This window comes from Gracilinanus agilis, chromosome 2 (assembly GCF_016433145.1).
Source record: "Gracilinanus agilis isolate LMUSP501 chromosome 2, AgileGrace, whole genome shotgun sequence".
Lineage (NCBI taxonomy): Eukaryota > Metazoa > Chordata > Mammalia > Didelphimorphia > Didelphidae > Gracilinanus > Gracilinanus agilis.
The window spans coordinates 109,027,076-109,045,753 of NC_058131.1; the positions used below are offsets into that span (position 1 = coordinate 109,027,076).

The 18,678-nt window shown below is 35.7% G+C and overlaps 1 pseudogene; it reads right to left on the bottom strand.

Annotated features, from left to right (window-relative positions):
- Positions 1-15,773: 15,773 nt before the first annotated feature.
- Positions 15,774-16,849, bottom strand: LOC123233346 (annotated as a pseudogene).
- Positions 16,850-18,678: the final 1,829 nt, after the last annotated feature.

The following is an 18,678-nucleotide window of genomic DNA, read 5'->3' on the forward strand; positions in this document are numbered from 1 at the left end:
GTCTACAAGAAACACACATGAGGCTGGTAGACACACAGGGTAAACATAAAAGGCTGGAGCAAAATATATTGGACATCAACTGAGAAAAAGAATGCAGGAGTCTCAATCATGATATCTGACAAAGGCAAAGTAAAAATAGACCTGATTAAAAGAGATAGGGAATGTAATTATATCTTGATAAAAGACTGTATAGACAATGAGGAAATATCAGTACTAAACATGTATGCACCAAATGGTATAGCATCCAGATTTTTAAAGGAGAAAATATATAGTAAAATTCTACTAGTGAGAGACCTGAAACTTCCTCTATCAGATCTAGATACATCAAACCAAAAATAAATAACAAAAAGGTAGTAAAAATATGAATGAAATCTTAGAAAAAATAGAGGTAATAGATATATGGAGAAAAATAAATAGGGAAAAAAGGAATACACCTTCTTTTCAGCACATGGTATATTCACAAAGATTGATCATGTACTAGGGCATGTAAATATTGCAAACAAATGCAAAAAAGGAAAAAGAACACTTTAATAATCTCATATCAGAAATAGAAATTGAACAATCCATCAAAGAATTCCCTAAGAAAAAAACCACAGGGCCAGGTGGATTGACAACTGAATTCTATCAAAAATTTAAAGAATAGGGGCAGCTGGGTAGCTCAGTGGAGTGAGAGTCAGGCCTAGAGACAGGAGGTCCTAGGTTCAAACCCAGCCTCAGCCACTTCCCAGCTGTGTGACCCTGGGCAAGTCACTTGACCCCCATTGCCCACCCTTACCAATCTTCCACCTATGAGACAATACACCGAAGTACAAGGGTTTAAAAAAATTTAAAGAATGACTAATCCCAATACTTTTCAAAGCCAGGCAGAACAAAAACAGAGAATGAAAACTATAGACCTTAATCTCCTTAATGAACATAGAGGCAAAAATCTTCAATAGAATACTAACAAAAAGACTCCAGCAAGTGATCATGATGATTATTTACTATGATCAATGGGATTTATATCAGGAATGCAAGGATGGTTTAATATTAGAAAAAACATCCACATGATTGACCATATCAACAACCAAAGCAACAGAAACCACATGATTGTCTCAAATGCAGAAAAAGCCTTTGACAAAATATAACACTCATTCGAATTGAAAACACTAGAAAGTATAGCAATAGAAGGGCCTTTCCTAAAAATAATAAGCAGTATATATTTAAAACCATTAGCAAGCATCATCTGCAATGGGGATAAATTAGAAGCCTTCCCAATAATATCAGGAATGAAACAAGGATGCCCATTAATGCCTCTATTATTTAACATTGTACAAGAAACACTAGCAATAGCAATTAGAGAAGAAAAAGAATTGATAGATAATGACGTAAAAAAGAAATAATAGGTAATGAGGAGACTAAACTATTACTCTTTGCAGATTATATGATGGTCTACTTAAAGCATCCTAGAGAATCAACTAAAAAGGTAGTGGAAACAATGAACAACTTTAGCAAAGTTGCAGGATACAAAATAAACCCACATAAATCATTAGTATTTCTATATATTTCCAACACAACTGAACAAGAAGAGTTAGAGAAATAAATTTCATTTAAAATTGCTCTAGACAATATAAAATATTTATGTAATGTGGGAATTATATGAATACAACTACAAAATACTTTCCACACAATTAAAACTAGATCTAAACAACTGGAAAAATATTAGTTGCTCAGGGGCAGGATGAGCTAATATAATAAAAATGACAATCCTATCCAAATTAATTTACTTATTCAGTGCCATAACAATCAAACTACCAAGAAACTTTTTTACTGAATTAGAAAAAATTATGACAAAGTTCATTTAGAAGAAGAAAAGTTCAAGAATATCAAGGGAAATAATGAAAAAAAGTCAAGGAAGGGATCCTTGCAGTACCAGATCTTAAACATTACTATAAAGCAGTGGTCCTCAAAACAATATGGTACTGGCTAAGAGACAGAAGGGAGAATCAGTGGAATAGACTTGGCATAAATGACCTAAGCAAGATAGCGTGTGATAAACACAAAAATGCCAGCTTTTTGGGACATTACATTGCTGCTAGTAGAAAGCTCTATTACATATGATTGTACCATAGTGTATCAGTCTCTGTGTACAATGTTCAGCTGGCTCTACTCCTTTTGCTCTGCATCAATTTCTGGAGGTCTTTCCAGTTAACATGGAATTCCTCCAGTTCATTATTCCTTTCAGCACAATAGTATTCCCTCTGATTCCACAATTTGTTCAGCCATACCCCAATTAATGGACAATCACATTCTTATTTTATAATTTTTTCCCACCACAAAGAGCATAGCTATAAATATTTTTGCAGAAGTCATTTTCCTTCTTATTTCTTTGGGGTACAAACCCAGCAGTGGTATGGCTGGATCAAAGGGCAAGATTTCTTTCAAAGCCCTTTGTACATAATTCCAAATAGCCCTGCAGATGGTTGTACCAATTTGCAACTCCACCAGAAGTGTATTAGTGTCCAAATTTTGTTGCATCTCCTCCAACATTTATCAATTTCCTTTAATGCCATATTGGCCAGTCTGCTAGGTGTGAGGCCATATATCAGCATTGTTTTAATTTGTATTTCTCTAATGAGGTGGGATTTAGAACAAAATGTTATTAATTTTTAAAACTAGTTTTTAGTTGATTTTCTGGGGTTCTCTAAGTATACCACCATATTATCCACAAAAAGGGATAAATTCATTTCCTTATTGCCTAATTTAATTCCTTCAATTTATTTTTCTTCACTATTTGCTAAAACTAGCATTTATAATAGAATAATTAAATAAAATAATGGTAACAATGGCATCTCTACTTCACTCCTGATCTTACTGGGAAGTCTTCTAAATTATCCCCATTGCAGATGATACTTGCTGATGGTTTTAAATAAATCCTTTTTTATCCCTATTCTGCATATATCTATTAAATCTAAATTTTTCTGAAATATCATCCATTTCCTTTTCTTCTTTCTTATTTTTTGGTTAGATTCATGTAGTTCTGATAGAGGAATATTGAGGTCCCCCCAGTACTGTTTACTGTCTATTTCCTCCATAAACTTCTTTAGTTTCTCCCTTAGAAATCTGGATGCTATATCATTAATGCTTATATATTAAGTAGTGTTATTACTTCATTATCTACACTACTTTTTATCAAGATATAATTACTCTATTATGACTTTTAATAAAATTTAATTTTCCTTTAGCTTTTTCTGAATTCATGATTGCTACTCAAGCATTTAAAAATTTCTATTGAAGCCAAATAGACTCTGCTTCCGCCCCTTACCTTTATACTGCATGTGTCTACCTGCCTCATATGTGTTTCTTGTAAATGACATATGTATAGAGAGCCAGCCTCTATATGGTTTTGGGGTCCTGAGTGGTGTTTTGGTGGCATCCGATTGTTAAGACAGGAGAAGGAAAATGAGAACAACCAGACTAGTGGTTAGCCCATGCTATCCTGAACTCTGTGGGTTTCGGAGTTTATTATATACTGATTTCAAACAAAGAACACAAAGAAAAAGTCACAGCTGTGAAGGGGTAACAAATCATACATAACCCATTAAAGTCTAAAGAGTAAAGGTATAAGTACAAAGACAATGGCCAAATTCCAACCATCAATTAGTAGGGGATAATTCTGGGAGTGGAAATATTTTATGGAGATACTCATTAATTGAGTTCTGTCTTCCTGGATTATAGGCACCTTGTCAAATAAAGTCCAGACTAAAGACTCCATTCTCATCTAAGTATGCAGTCTTATCTAAGTAGTGTTTGTTAGGGTTCAGGCTTCTTAATTATCAAGGAGATAAATTTTTAACTCAGAAGTTGTTGGTCTGCTAAGGACTCAAAGCTTTTCAATAAGTCTATAATGTTTTTCCAATAAGAAAAGGTATGGATCATAAGAGGTATCAAAAGATGGGTCTCAGATTTTTATCTGTTCCCTTATTGGCTTCCCACACATATGGTAGGATCCTTTTTAAAAATCCACTCTGTTATCCATTTCTATTTTTTGGGTGATTTCAATCCATTTATATTCATACATATATGCATTGTTATGTAGAGGTGGATGCATGGAATCCCTGCAAAGATACAGGGACAGCCTCACCCAGAATTCCAGGGGACCCCACTGGAGAACTTTGGGTGAGGGGGCAGTTGAGAAGAGTTGACAGTTGCTTTGTGGGGGTTGAGGTGAGCAGACAAACTGCTTACTACTCCAGACTTGGGGGGTTCACCTGAGTGGCCATTGTGGCATAAGCCAGTGTGGTTTCTACTCAGGGGTTAGCCTGTTTGTTAGAATTATTCCTTATCAATATCAATATAATAATTATTTAATGATTTAGTAATTAAATATATACATTATCTAACAAGAGAGCCAGTTCAGTTAGGTGACTTCACCCCCTCCTGTGAGGGGGGGGAAGGGTAGCTTCAACCTAATAGATTAGGGTCACCTTTCTTTATCCAAATACCTTTCATTAACTCCTCTAGTTTTCCTTTTTACTTCTTAATATAAGCTTTACCTTCAAATTCTGTGCCTGGAAATTATTTGGGGGAATACTTACAACTCAAGTCTGGTCATCTAGTTTGAATCCTGTCAGCTGCCAGTTTTAAGATCATTTATCTCAGTCCTCAACAGTTAGATAGCTAGCTGCTACTTATTCTTCTATCAGACCTGTGCGGAATATAAATTAAAGAAAGTGAACATCATTGGAGTTCAGCCATAACAGAAACTTACTGGAAGAATCTTAGTCTCCATTTTCCAACTGAAGCATTAACTGTTTAGGGGGGAGGGGTTTGAGATCCAGGAGTGTCTAACCCCCTCCTTTCTCACTGAAGCCTGTCAATCAGTATCTGTGACTTGAAGGTTTACTGGCCCAGGCACAAATATCTGCTTCTCCAAATTATCTCTTATTATCATCATAACATACATCTGTGTATTCCCTTCCATCTTGTTTTCCTCTTTTAATTCTGCCCTTTCTCCTTCCACTCTTTCCCTTCACACCACTGTTTTGATTTTAATTATACTCCCCATTCCCCCTACCTTATATTATCTCCCTTCCCATTAATATCTTTCTTATTTCCCTCCTACTTTTCTGTAAGATTTTTTAATCACCCACCCAAATTGTCCCTCTGTTATACTACTCCCCTCCTCAACTCCTCCTTTCTTGTTCTCCTACTTTTCTCTAAGATAAGATAGGATTCTATACCCAAATGAATCTGGCTGTTTCTCCCTCTCTGAGCCAATTTCAATGACAGTAAGGTTTAGGTATTACCTGTCACCACCCTCATCCACCCCTCCATATCTTTATGTAATAGCTTTCCCCCGCTTTACGCCTCTTTATGTGTTTATAATTTAGTTCATTTCACTTCTCTTTTCCCATTTCTCTTAGTGCAATCTGCCTTTTTATCCCTAGTTGTCTCATGGTTTTTTTGTATATCATTCTAAACAGCTTAATAGCATACCCTCTGTCTATGTATACTTCTTCTTACTACTATAATAATGATATGAATTTTTGTGAGTTACAAATATCTTATTTCCATATAGGAAGATGAACAATTTTATCTTTTTGACACCCTTAATTTTTTCTCTTTGTTATTTACCTTTTGATATTTCTCTTGAATTTTGTACTTGGACATCAAATTTTCTGTTTAAATCTAGTCTTTCCCTAAAGAATGCTTGGAAATATTCTATTTCATTAAATGTCTGTATTTTCTCCAGAAAGAATATAGTCAGTTTTTATGGATAGGTGATTCTTGGTTTTATTATTTTGGAGGTTAGATTGTAGATATAATAGCCTATTTATGAACTATAACAGATTTAGTTGTTGGGTTTGATGGTTGGGTGGGTTGGGTGGATTGGTAGTTGAAGAGACCTGACTGGAGATAAATCTTCTATAAAACCTATTTGTTTATATTGACTTCTATGGGAATAGTAATAGGAAAAGGAAATTGGAGATATTGACATTGGAAAAGTTTAATGTAATTCCCTAATTCTAAATTTTTCTTAACTTAACCCAAAACCCTGTTCTGTCCTGTAAAGAACTTTCTTCTCCCTTGACAAAAGTTAAGGCTAACTTAGCTACTCTTTCTGACTAATCTACTCTGGGGTGGAATTCATCCCTCCCACACTATGCCTGCCCAAAACTTTGAACTATGTACCCTTATGGAGTCATCCACACTGTGCTCAGTGCAGAGCTCAGTTAGAAGAAACTTGAATTGGACCAGAGGTGGATTTTAAAACCTCAGACTGTACAAATCTATTAGAATTGGTGAAGAGTTTTTGCCTGCATTGCTTATAATCTGTTCCTTATATTGTATTTCCTAATTTCTTTAAAGTTTCATTTTTTTTAAGTTTACCTGTATCAGTCTAATTCTATTATCTATACCATTTACCTATAACATCTTAAACAATTTTAAGTTATAAAAAGCCCATAAGCCTTATGTATAGGGGATTTGCCTTCTCAACTATAGGATCACATGCCTTAAGTTTTTATTCTGTCTTGATAATTGCGTACAACCTTGAAGATTTTATTGCCTTGAGAACTTAAATTTAAATTTTATAAGAGATCTTTAGAATTGCCTAGTACCATTATGTACTAATTGTAACAAGTATACAATTTTTTTTTATACATCATAGCAAGTGGTTATAATAATGGGTTTGTTTGCTATTGTCTTCAAATGAGTTATTGTAAATTATGGTACTTTATTTGAATGTGCATTATGAATCTGCTATTTTGTAAAAACCATTTACACTCACAGTTTATGCAAAAGCTTAACAGGAAATGGATCTCATATTGAGGTGAAAAACTTTTCACTAATTCTAAGCTATAGATTTTTGATTTTTAAAATATTCTTTTATTCTTTTTTCCTTCTATGTGCAATACAGCATTTGAGTTTTTTCTCTCTCATTTTTATACTTGAAAACATTGTATTTTTCCCTTAATTTTTAAATTTTCTTATTGCTTTTCCTTTGAACTTTTTAGTAGAATAATTGACTCTTTTCCTTTTTTACTTATTTTTGTACTTCAAGTACATATAATCAATGTTAATCCTCTTTTGATTTTACAGTAATATACGTTTAATATAAATATATATTTGCTATAATATTAATGCATACCCCAAAAGCCTTAGACTATTGTAACCTGCCAATTATTGATAAATATTAGGAGATTGTGATTAATGTCTCTCTGTCTGATTCCATGAGAAGGGAGCAAAAAGAGCCACAAGGTCTTGGAGACTGACTGAGAATCTACAAAGTGCCAAGGAGCAAAAGGTCATGCAGACCATTGATTGAGGAAGTTTTATGCCAATACTGAAGGGCTTGAAACTAGTGTTTGAGGTTCGGGGTTGCAGTTTTTCTAACATGTTAGAGGCCAGACTTCTGCAGAACTCCATTACTAGGCAAGAACCTAAGATTGGCTATCATTATGGCTCATCCCTGAGAAGGTGCAGGCAAATCAGACCAGGGAAAGACACTTCCCTTGCACACATATTTGGTCCTGTTATTTCTCTTATATAGAGAATGACAATTTTCTGTAGTCCTGGCTCCTGAATGGGTAATTGCAAATTGCTTAAATCACTTTAATTGGGTCTTGATTGAAGGACCTGATATAAGTTTATTTTGCCTTACATTTTTTGAACATAAGACTTTGATATTTTACGTTTTCTCACAAGTTAATTTTTCTCTTTTATTTGGATTTTTATTTTATTTTATTTTATTATTTTATTATTTTATTTCTTTGCCAATTGATTTCATACAACCCTGTGACAGCCATGCATCCTTAGCTGACGTGGGGTACCCTTTTCAGGGGAGAATGTGTTATTGATTCTCCTTGGAGGTGGGGTGTAAGTTTTATAATCATAATGTTTGTATTATAATCTGTAATGTAAAATTTTAACTCTTTTGAGAGAAATTTCAGGGGGAATGTATAATTCTCCTCATAAGGTAATGTGTGTTTTATAATCTATAATGTAAAGCTTAAATTCTTTGAGAGTAATTTTAGGATAAGAAATTTGCCATCTCCCCAGAATCCAGACAACAAACCTGTTTAAAAAGGCACCATGAAGATGCCTTAAGAGCCTTCACTGGATCATGAACTGCCCCCAATTGGCTTTTTGTCAATGCGGCTAGTTTTTGTCCTCTTTTCTTTTATCCCCAAATTTCTGTAATTTAAAAGTTATGTTTACAAGAGTGTTCAAGGAGACCAGTCTCTTTCTGCTTTCGGGGGGGTAGGGGGTGGGGAAGTGTTATTTAAATTTGGAGTTCTTTGGAGTTCATTGAGTCTTAATATTAATATTCAGGTCCATGATATAAACTTTTATTGGACATTTAGAGGACTTGAAAACTACATTTCCCATGATTGATCTTGTGTAATACTTGTGGGTAGGAAGTGTGATTATGTAGACAAAGGTATAAAGTTTCAGAACTTGATTGAGATGCTCTCTTTCATATGAAGAAACCAGGTGGGCAGAAGGTAATGGCAGGCAATTTGAATTAGATCTTAGCAGGCACGTGGCCTTCTTAATTACCAATATGGCTTTAAATAAACTATTAAATATTTTAATATATCCATCTATATCAATATTATTCATAACTACATATATATGTATATGTATATATGTAATTCTACCCTTAAGATTGAGACAATGGACAGGAGGACATCATTGTACGGGATCATAGCAAGTTATATTTAAGTCAATTGCTTCCAAGGGATGGTTCTAAGTTTTTAATTTTTAGCCTTAAATATTTGTTTAAATAAGTATAGCATTAGAAAGAACTCTGAGCCCTCATTTATTGCAGAGATATTAATTTTATCTGTGCAGGAAGAAAAAATTTCAAAGGTAAACTGAAATAAAAAATTTAACATTAGAGAGAAATGAACAAAAATTAACAGGACTAGAGAAGCTAAATAACAGGCTAATTAAGGAAAGGAAATGGAAGTATTCTCAAACTCATTAAGCTCAAAACAATATTCATCTTGTCTTCTCTTTCCCCTCACTAATGAGGTTAAAAAGAAAAACCAGAAAAAGAAAAGAAAAGAAAAGAAAAAAGAAAAGGAAAGGAGTAGAGAGGAAAGTAGAGGTGCAAAAATTAGGTAAGGTAAGGATAGAAGTGGATAGGAAAGGAAAGGAAAGGAAGAGAGAGGAGAGGTTAAGAGAGAGGAATGAAGAGTAGTGGGGTAGAGAGGAGAGGAGGGAGAAGAGAAGGAAGGAATGGAAAGGGGGAAGTATGAAGGAATGGAGATAGTAGGAATGGGGAAGAAAAGAGTAAAGAGGAATTTGGAGAGGTAGAGAGGGAAAAAGTGAGGAAAAAAGAAGAAAGGAATGAGGTATAAAGAGAAAGGAAGTGAGGAGAAGAAAGGAGAGAAGAGGGGATGAAAGTACTATTTCCTATTTTTAACTTCTCTGTTTATATTGAGTGCACTATCAACTTTTAATCATTTAAATCTCAACAACAGTGCTATACTTTGCTTTTCTTTGTTTCTTACCACTTCTGCTATCCAACCTGTTGCTAAATCTGACCAATTCAACCACTATAACACTTCTCACATTAGTCTACTTTTTCCACTTATGTGGCCATTAACATAATTTAGTTCCTTGTCATCTCTCTCCAAGATTAGTGAAATAGCTTCCATAATGACTTCAAGTCTTTCATTTCTTGAATTTATCTTGAGATAGAACCCAAAGTGAAGTTCCTAAGCTAAAGTTCTGACCACGTTATAACAATGCCCCAAATGTACTAGTAGTTCCCTGGGATAAAAGACATTCTGACTGAAGTCAATTTTCAAGGAATATTGCTCATTATGCTCCCTTTATGCATTCTACAATCCAGCCAAAGTAACTTACTTGCTGCTTCCCAAAATATTTCATCTATGACTTCATACTTTTGCACAAGTATTTATATAAAATGAACTTCACCAATTATGCTTCTTTGCACAATTTGTCCTTTGAATATGAAATGTGCTTTCTCATTTCTACCTTTTAGAATCCTTAGCTTCCTTCTACTTTCTGCTCCACTCAACATCAGAAATAAAGATTTCCCTATTCAATAGTACCCTTGACACCAAAATTATTTCATATCCTCTTAAAATGAACATCATTTACTGATATGCACATATATTGTTTTCTCCCAATGACATTTTTTTCTTCAGAGCAGCAGTATTTATTTATTTTTGTCTTTGTCTCCCTAGTAACAAGCACAGTACCTAATATACATAAGTGATGCTTAATATATTTTTGTCGAATCAAATCATAATGAGGATCTGGGCATCACAAATTTAGAGCTCGAAGGAATCTTAGAGGCTATCTAGTCCAATCCTTTCATTTTGCAATCCAGGATAATTTATTTCTTTTTAACTGTTACTTTCCATAATGTCTCTGGTAACAATTTACAGTGTAAGTGATTCAAAATCTCTTGATTAAATATTTATGGAAATAATATTTATATTCAAAGACCGAAACTTGTTGCTGGGAGATTTCTGGAGTATGCTGTCATTTCATTGCATAAAAACATTTGATGATAGCTGGCACTTAAAGAATACTTTAAAGTTTACAAGTTGCTTTGTGTACACAATCTCACTTGTTTCTCAATAGGTAAATAATGCAGGCATTATCATCCTCAACAAATAGATGAAGAAGAAAGCCTGAAAGTTTTCATGTCAGCTAACTGGTGTCAGAGGTCCAGTTCAAATGTAGGTGTTTCTGGACTGAAAGTGAGAACTCTTTCCATTATGCCATGACTGCAGATTTTAAAATAGGATGAGATTATTTTGATAAAAATGATTCTTAGAGTGCTAAGTTGCCCCATACTTTTCTTTAAACCTCTTTTTTAAAAGTGAGAATATACTTGGAGTTTTTCTACTTTATTTTAAATTTCCATATGTTTGTACTCATTTGACATTTCAAGAAATAATACTAACTGCCAGTAAACCTTAGTTTGCTCTAGAATTGTGTTGATAAATGGGATAATGAGCCCTATCTAGAAATAATGGGAATATTTGAAAGGTCTTGGTTGGATAAAATTTGGGTGCTAAGAAAATTCTGTACTTTTTTTATATTATATTTCCTTCATGAGTTCAAATCATGACAGGTTTTCTGAATTGTTAGTTGAGATAATCACTCACATTAAAAGAAAATACAGGTAAATTATTATCAGCATTAATGTTTTTAAACCCTTACCTTCTGTCTTGGAATCAATGCTGTGTATTAGTTTCCAAGGTAGAAGAAGGGTAAGGGCTAGGAAATGGGAATTACCCAAGGTCATAGAGTTAGGAAATGTCTGAGGTCAAATTTGAACCCAGGATCTCCTATATATAGGCCTGGCTATCAATCCACTGAGCCAACTAGCTGCCTCTACATTAATTTTTAAGAAACTTAATACACTGGCAAAGAGGAGCGTTAGGGAAGGTATATACAGGAAAAACACAATTAATATAAGTAATAAGGTTTTCCAGATAAATATCTTTTGACACTTAGTTTGGCTTTTACTAAGAAATCTTATAAGAGTCTATCTTTTAGCTCTGTGACTCCCATATCTGTATTTCCTTACCTTCATTCTGAGTTTTGGACACTTATTTATTATCATCTGCTAGACGAAGGTTTAATTTCCCAAATATATAAGGAACTAAGTCAAATTTACAAAAAAAGCAAGCCATTTCCTAATTTACAAATGGTCAAGGGACATGAATAGGCAGTTTTCACGTGAAGAAATCAAAATGATCGATAAGCACATGAAAAAGTGTTCTAAATCCCTCCTGATTAGAGAAAAAGCAAATTAAAATAACTCTGAGGTAACACCTCACACCTAGCAGATTGACCAATATGGCAGCAAAGGAATGTGATAAATGTTGGAGGGTATGTGACAAAATTTGGACACTAACACTGGGAGTGGTGTTGTGAATTGGTCCAACCATTTTGGAGGGAAATTTGGAACTACGCACAAAAGGTTTTGAAAAATACCTACCCTTTGACCCAGCCATACTGCCTCTGGGTTTGTACCCCAAAGAGATAATAAGGAAAAAGACGTACAAAAATATTAAAGTCCTTCTCTTTGAGGTGTCAAAAAACTGGAAAATGAGTGGGTATCCATAGATTAGAGAATGGCTAAAGAAATTGTGGTATCTGATGATGATGGAATATTATTGTGCTGAAAGGAATAATGAACTGGAGAATTCCATGTTAACTGGAAACGCTTCTAGGAATTGATGTTGTAGAGCAAAAGGAGCAGAACTAGGAGAACATTGTACACAGAGACTGATACATTATGGCACAATCAAATGCAATAGACTTTTCTACTAGCAGCAATGCTATGACCCAGGACAACTAGGATGAACTTATGATAAAGAAGGCTGTCCACATCCAGAAAAAAAAACTGTGGGAACAGAAATGCAGAAGAAAAACATATGATTGATAATGTGGTCCAATAAGGATATGATTAGGGTTTTTATGTTAAAAGATCACTCTATTGCAAATATGAATAACATGGAAATATGAACAATGATATATGTATAACCCAGTGAAATTGCTTGTCAGCTCTGAGAGGGGAGGAAGAGAAAGGGTGAATCATGAATCATGTAACCATGGAAAATATTCTAAGTAAAAAAATTAATCTCCTAAACATCTCTACCAGAATACTCCACAAACAAGGTAAATTCAATGTGTAAAAAAATCAACACCCATCTTCCCCTAACAAAATACTAGTAATAATCATTATTTCCTGATTTTTTTAGCCTGCAAGAATAAATTGTTACAACTAATGAAACATTCTGCTATTTTTTCTATTTCTCCTTTTACACTGGCTTCTTCCCTATTGATGTAATCTTCCCTAGAAGTCATACCTGTTGTTCACTGCTCTGCCAACACACGTGTGGTACTGACCCTGTCTCCAGGGGAAATGACCAAGCAGATGCAGTAGTGAAGCTAGACCCTTGGAAGGACCTGAGCTGATTTTGGCACTGACAATCACTGATGATTTGGATCTATCCCTTTCCTATACTGACTAGGAAATGGGACAATGGAAGAAGAAATTTAAAGCCAAACAGATTAATGGAGTATGGTTATTATCAGATGTCAAACCCCTGCTCCCTAGAAATTTCTATACCCAATTTTGTCACTCCATCCATAAACATGGTTATTTTGGCAACCAAGGCTTTCTAGACTCTGTTAAAAGAGTATGAGTAGGGGCAGCTGGGTAGCTCAGTGGATTGAGAGCCAGGCCTAGAGACGGGAGGTCCTAGGTTCAAATCCGGCCTCAGACACTTCCCAGCTGTGTGACCCTAGGCAAGTCACTTGACCCCCATTGCCTACCCTTACCAATCTTCCACCTATAAGTCAATGCACAGAAGTTAAGGGTTTAAAATTAAAAAAAAAAAAAAGAGTATGAGTAGCACCTGGAATAACTACAATTGCCTCCAAAATATGTACAGCTTGCCTTACTTGCCAGGCTTTCAATCAACATGCTTTTCATGGCAAAGACTTTGGTGGATGTCCTCTTGTTTACACATCATTTGAGCACTTACAAACTGATTTTATCTCTACGTTGAAAGGCGGACAGTATAAATTTTGTCTGGTCATAGTTGACCAGGTGGCCAGAAACTTTTTCTACTGCTCAGGCCACAGTGGTTTTTGTTGCCAAAGTCCTTTTGAAAGAGATTATTCCTCATTTTGGCCTGCCAGCACATATGAATTTGGATAGAGGAACCCATTTTACTGATTTGGTCTTATCGCAAATTTACTCATGTTTGGGGATAACTACTAAATTTCATATACCTTGTCATCCCCAGAGCTCTGGCCAAGGTGAAAGAATGAATAATGAACTTAAAACTATGATTGGCAAATTGTGCACAGAGACTCACTAAAATGGCTTCAAATTTTCCCTCAGGCCCTATTTTATCTTAGAAACTGACCAAGAAGTGATTTACACATCTCATCATTTGAGATGCTATTCAGACATCTACCTATTCAGGCTCAACCATTTGCTAACTACCTGTACGTCATTGTTAGGAGGGGATAAAACCATTGCCACATATATCAAAGAATTACCAACAAATTGTGAGAACTCCACAACTCTGGAGCTACTGTTCAGGCAGGCCCCATGGACTTCTCACTTCATGATCTAAACCCAGGTGATAGTGTGTACATAAAGACCTCCAAATGCATTGGGTCAACTGAGCCTTCTTATGATGGACCGTTTCAGGTGCTATTGACTACACCAACAACTATTAAAATTGAAGAGAAGGACTCATGGATTCATTGGAGTCATCTAAAATGAGTACCCTCTGTTGATATTGAATAATTTACTCTACCATCCTGTAATTAACTATTGATTGTATTTAAGACTTCCTTATTGCTAAATCTGTACTGTTTTTTTTGTTGTTGTTTTTGTTGCACTGTATTTTATCAATCCTTATACTTGTCTTTTGTGTATTTGATATTTTCTTTGTGCCTATATTATCTTGAAAAAACCTGTATTAGTGACATATATTGATTTGCATTTTGTGACTTTTTATGAAATTCTTGTATTTTCCTCAATGTATTATTATTGCTATACATCCATTGTTTTATCTACCTACATTTGCACTCATACTGTGGACCATGTCTCAGTGAAGAGGAAAATGTATCTAAAAATGTATCAAAATTCTTGGGTAAGAACTTTTATATTCTATCCCTCCTTTAGTGAACCTAATTGTAAATGTGTGTGTGTGTGTGTATTTTAATTTTTAGCAAAAATTTTTTAATAATTGCTTGTGTAATTTGCATTTTCCCAAGCTCATCTATCTAAATTGAAAGATTTTGGGGGAGCTGGAGGACAGAAAGAAGGTCGGTAATAAGGTCTGCATTGGCAAAACATTTTCTAGCTGATATTAGGAATCCCCTCTGAAGCCATAATATGCCAACAGCATGAAATATGCCAAATGGATAACAGGAGTCCATGTAAATCGTGGCTGTCTTATCCTTCACAATAATACAGGCATGTTTTAAAGCTGTGAGTTCTGTACCTTGTGAGTTTACATTTGAGGGTAAGGAAGCTGACCACAGAGTTCAAAATTCAGTAACTACTGCAGCTCCTATATAGCATATGCAAGCCTCATAAAGGAAGAACCATCTGTAAATAATATTAAATTGAAATTATTCAAAAGAGTATCCAGTAAATCATTATGAGATTTAGCAGCAATGGACACTAAAGAGGTACAATCATGTAAAGGTTCTCCATAAGTTGGCAAATATGGGGAGTAAGGTTGCAGGATTAATAACCTCACAGCATTTTAAAGTGATATGTTCACTTTTTTTTAAGGTGTATCTACCGTTTTATTACAAAACCATTTTGTCATTTAGTCAGTTAAAGCAATAGCAAGATATTACCAGTGCAGCTTCTGTAATAGCTCTAATGTATTGCAGCAATTGTATTCCTTGCTTATAGTCTATATTACCTCCACAATATACAAGTTATCTGTAATCATTACTGCTGCAAATCTGAATTCATATATACTATTTAGGAAGGAGCTGAGTGGTAAGAAATAGGTGAAGAGAACAAACTGTTTAGGGTCTTTAAAAATAAACAAACATGGAATTATTTATTATTCAACAATTCATTTGGGGATTGTTATTTTAAGGAATTATTTTACTTTAAAAAGACAGCCAAATTAATACTTCTAGAGTTAGTCTGAATAGCAGCAGTGCCCAAAGAGTACTTATTTTGCTTAGTGCTTGTTAGGAAGCAATACCTGTGCAATGCACTTGTTGTCACACACCTGCACAGGTAGAAGGAAATGATATCTCTGGTTTTTAGCCATGTCACACTTCCTTGTTCCAAGTTTCTTTTAAAAATAAAACTATTCCATTAGTGTCTTCTGAATGCTGTTATTGCTGCTTATCTGTTGGCAAACTTCCTTCTGTGCTGTGTTTGTTTTGAAGGGATCTTCCAATATATCTCCAATATTCCTTTCTTATAGTGTCTTTTTCTTTAGCTAGAATTTCACATGACTCTAATGCTTTATTAAGTGTATCTTCCTTCTTGTCACATTGGTTTTCTAGCATATCTTCATATATATCCACAAGGAAGGCAATCAGGTAGGGAGAACTGTGACTTGGCTGTAAATCTAACAACTGCTCTAAAAGGTTGGGATACTTGGAAAGGCCACGATCTTGCAAAATCCCTTTTAAATAGTTCCATGCACTTTCATTATGTGGTGCAGTTTTTATCATTTCTAGAGTATACTGGACTTCTCTCTCCAGGATAGCAGGATCATTGTAGCCTGAAGTGTTAGAAATTACAAAGTGTCTTTGGTTCCAGACAGAGTTATTTCTTACATCCTCTTTGAGAAGTTGGTCTACATATTACAGCTCATTATCCCAAAGCTTGAACTCCTGAATGACCCACTGTCGATGGTGCCAAGCATGGTAGTTCTTTGCATCCTGGTTAAGAATATCAACAATAAAATCAAGTTCCTGAGAAGGATCCTTCAGCCACTCCACTAACACTCATCTGTGGTGCCAGACTTGGTAGTTTTTGGGCTGTTCCTCAATTATTGTAGTAATATAGTTCATTTCTTCACTTAGATCCTTTTGTAATGACTTTAAAAGAACTCTCCGAAAATGCCATACAGTATAATTAGCTGCATTTAGCTCAATAGCATCTCCAGTTAATTTAAAAGCTTGTTCACTTCTTTCATCACATTGCAGAACAGCCCGAAAATAATCATAAACATCTCTAAATTTTTCACTATAAATTATCTGGACCCACTGGATTTGGCCCATCATTCTGGGGCACCGGCTCTATATCAGCCCATTCTGGTCTGTCCCTGTACAGGACGTAGGTGGGCGAGTGGAGGCGCATCAGCCTGTAGTCCTCCAGGAATGAGTCGCCTTCCACTTCCTCAGCCTCTGCAGCCCGCTGCAGCAGCGGCTGCCACTGCCGCCTCCACCACCGCCACCGTTTCAGGCTCCGACTTGGGCGGCTTCAGTGGCTTTGATTGCTCTGGCTCTCTGGCTGCCGAGCACTCCCCAGCTATGTTGGCCTCCGCCGCCACCTGGGCAGCCTCCATCTCGCCTCAGTCTGGGCAGCGGCAGCAGCCCTGCTCCCTACTCTCTCCGCTGCCTTCCCTTCTTCCCCTTCTGGTCGCCTCGCCAACCATAGAGACTCGAGTGAGCGGAGCCCAGTTTGATTGATATGTTCACTTTTGAATAGGGTTATCTTGTATCTTGTAATCCTTTGATCAGTAAATCCCTGTGTCCTATGTCTTTATAACAATGCCTGGACCTCATGAGGGCACACTATGGTAAGAGGGCATCCTAATACTAGGTCAGCAGATTTAGTCAGTAATAAAGCCATGGCTGCTACTCTTTAAGATATGGTAGTGCTCCTGAAGTTATTGTGGCCAGCTAGGCTGATTAATAAGCTACTGGGCATTGAGCAGCTCCCAAAAGTTGAGTCAGAACTTCTGAAGCAACCCCTCTCTGTTCATTGGCATATAAGATAAATGGCTTATCATAATTTGGGATGCCTAGAGCAGGGGCAGACAGGATAGCCTGTTTTAAATTTGAAAGAGCTGTCAGGTGTTCTCTTTCCAATTTAAGTGGTTCAGGGACTGAATTTTTTGTGAGTGATACAAGGGGCTTAGTTATTTCCCCATAGCAAGGGATCCATTGCTGACAAAATCCCGTTGCTGTAAGACTTTCCCTCAATTGCTTTTTAGTGATAGGAGCACTTAATTTTTGGATACTTTCAATACATTTAGGAGAAATAAGGCAGGATCCAGCAGTTAAAATGAAACCTAAATATTGGACTTTGGTAAGACAACACTGAACTTTTATCTTTGCAAACTTTGTGACCTCTCTTATGTAGCTCCAAAAGAAGGTGCTTGCTATCCTCCTGACATGCTTCAGCACATGGTGAAGCCAAGAGCAAATCATGCATATATTGGATTAAGCAGCTTTGTTTGAATTTAATGATATCCCTATCTGCAGTCAAGAATTGCATAAATAATGTATGGCTGTCCACAAACCCTTGGGGCCATCGAGTCCACGTCTACTATGAATCTTTCTAGGTGAAAGCAAAGAAAAGCCTGGAATCCTCATGTACAGGTATAGAAAAGAAAGCAGGACAAAAGTCTATGACAGTAAAGTTTGTAGCTGTGTGAGGAATAGAAGAAATAATGGTGTTTAGGTTGGAAACTACGGGGTATCTCTTTTTTATCATATGATTATTCATAGCCTTCAAATTCTGGATGAATTGATAGAGATACTTGCCATTGGGCCCCAGTTTTGGTTTTTTAACAGGCAGGTTGGGAGTATTGTATTCAGATTTCCAAGGAATAATGATACCCTAGTCTTATCAGTGAAGTTATTACTGGTGTAATGCCTTCAGTTGCCTCCTTTGAGAGAGGGTACTGAGAAATGGAAGGAGGTGTGCTAGATTTTGTTTTAATTTGGACAGGGACAGCTGATTAAAAAAGTCAACATCAGAAGATGATGCTTCCCAGAGAGATTCAGGAATATAAGTGGGAATTTGAAAAGAGGTTCCTGTATGTCTGAAAGGAGGACGAAGAACAAAGTTAAGATTTCCTCTGGTAAGTCTAATGAGATAGAGCCATTAGACAAGCAATTTATTGTGGCTCTAAGTTTGCATAATAAATCCTTCCCCAGAAGATGTATAGGGGAGCCAGG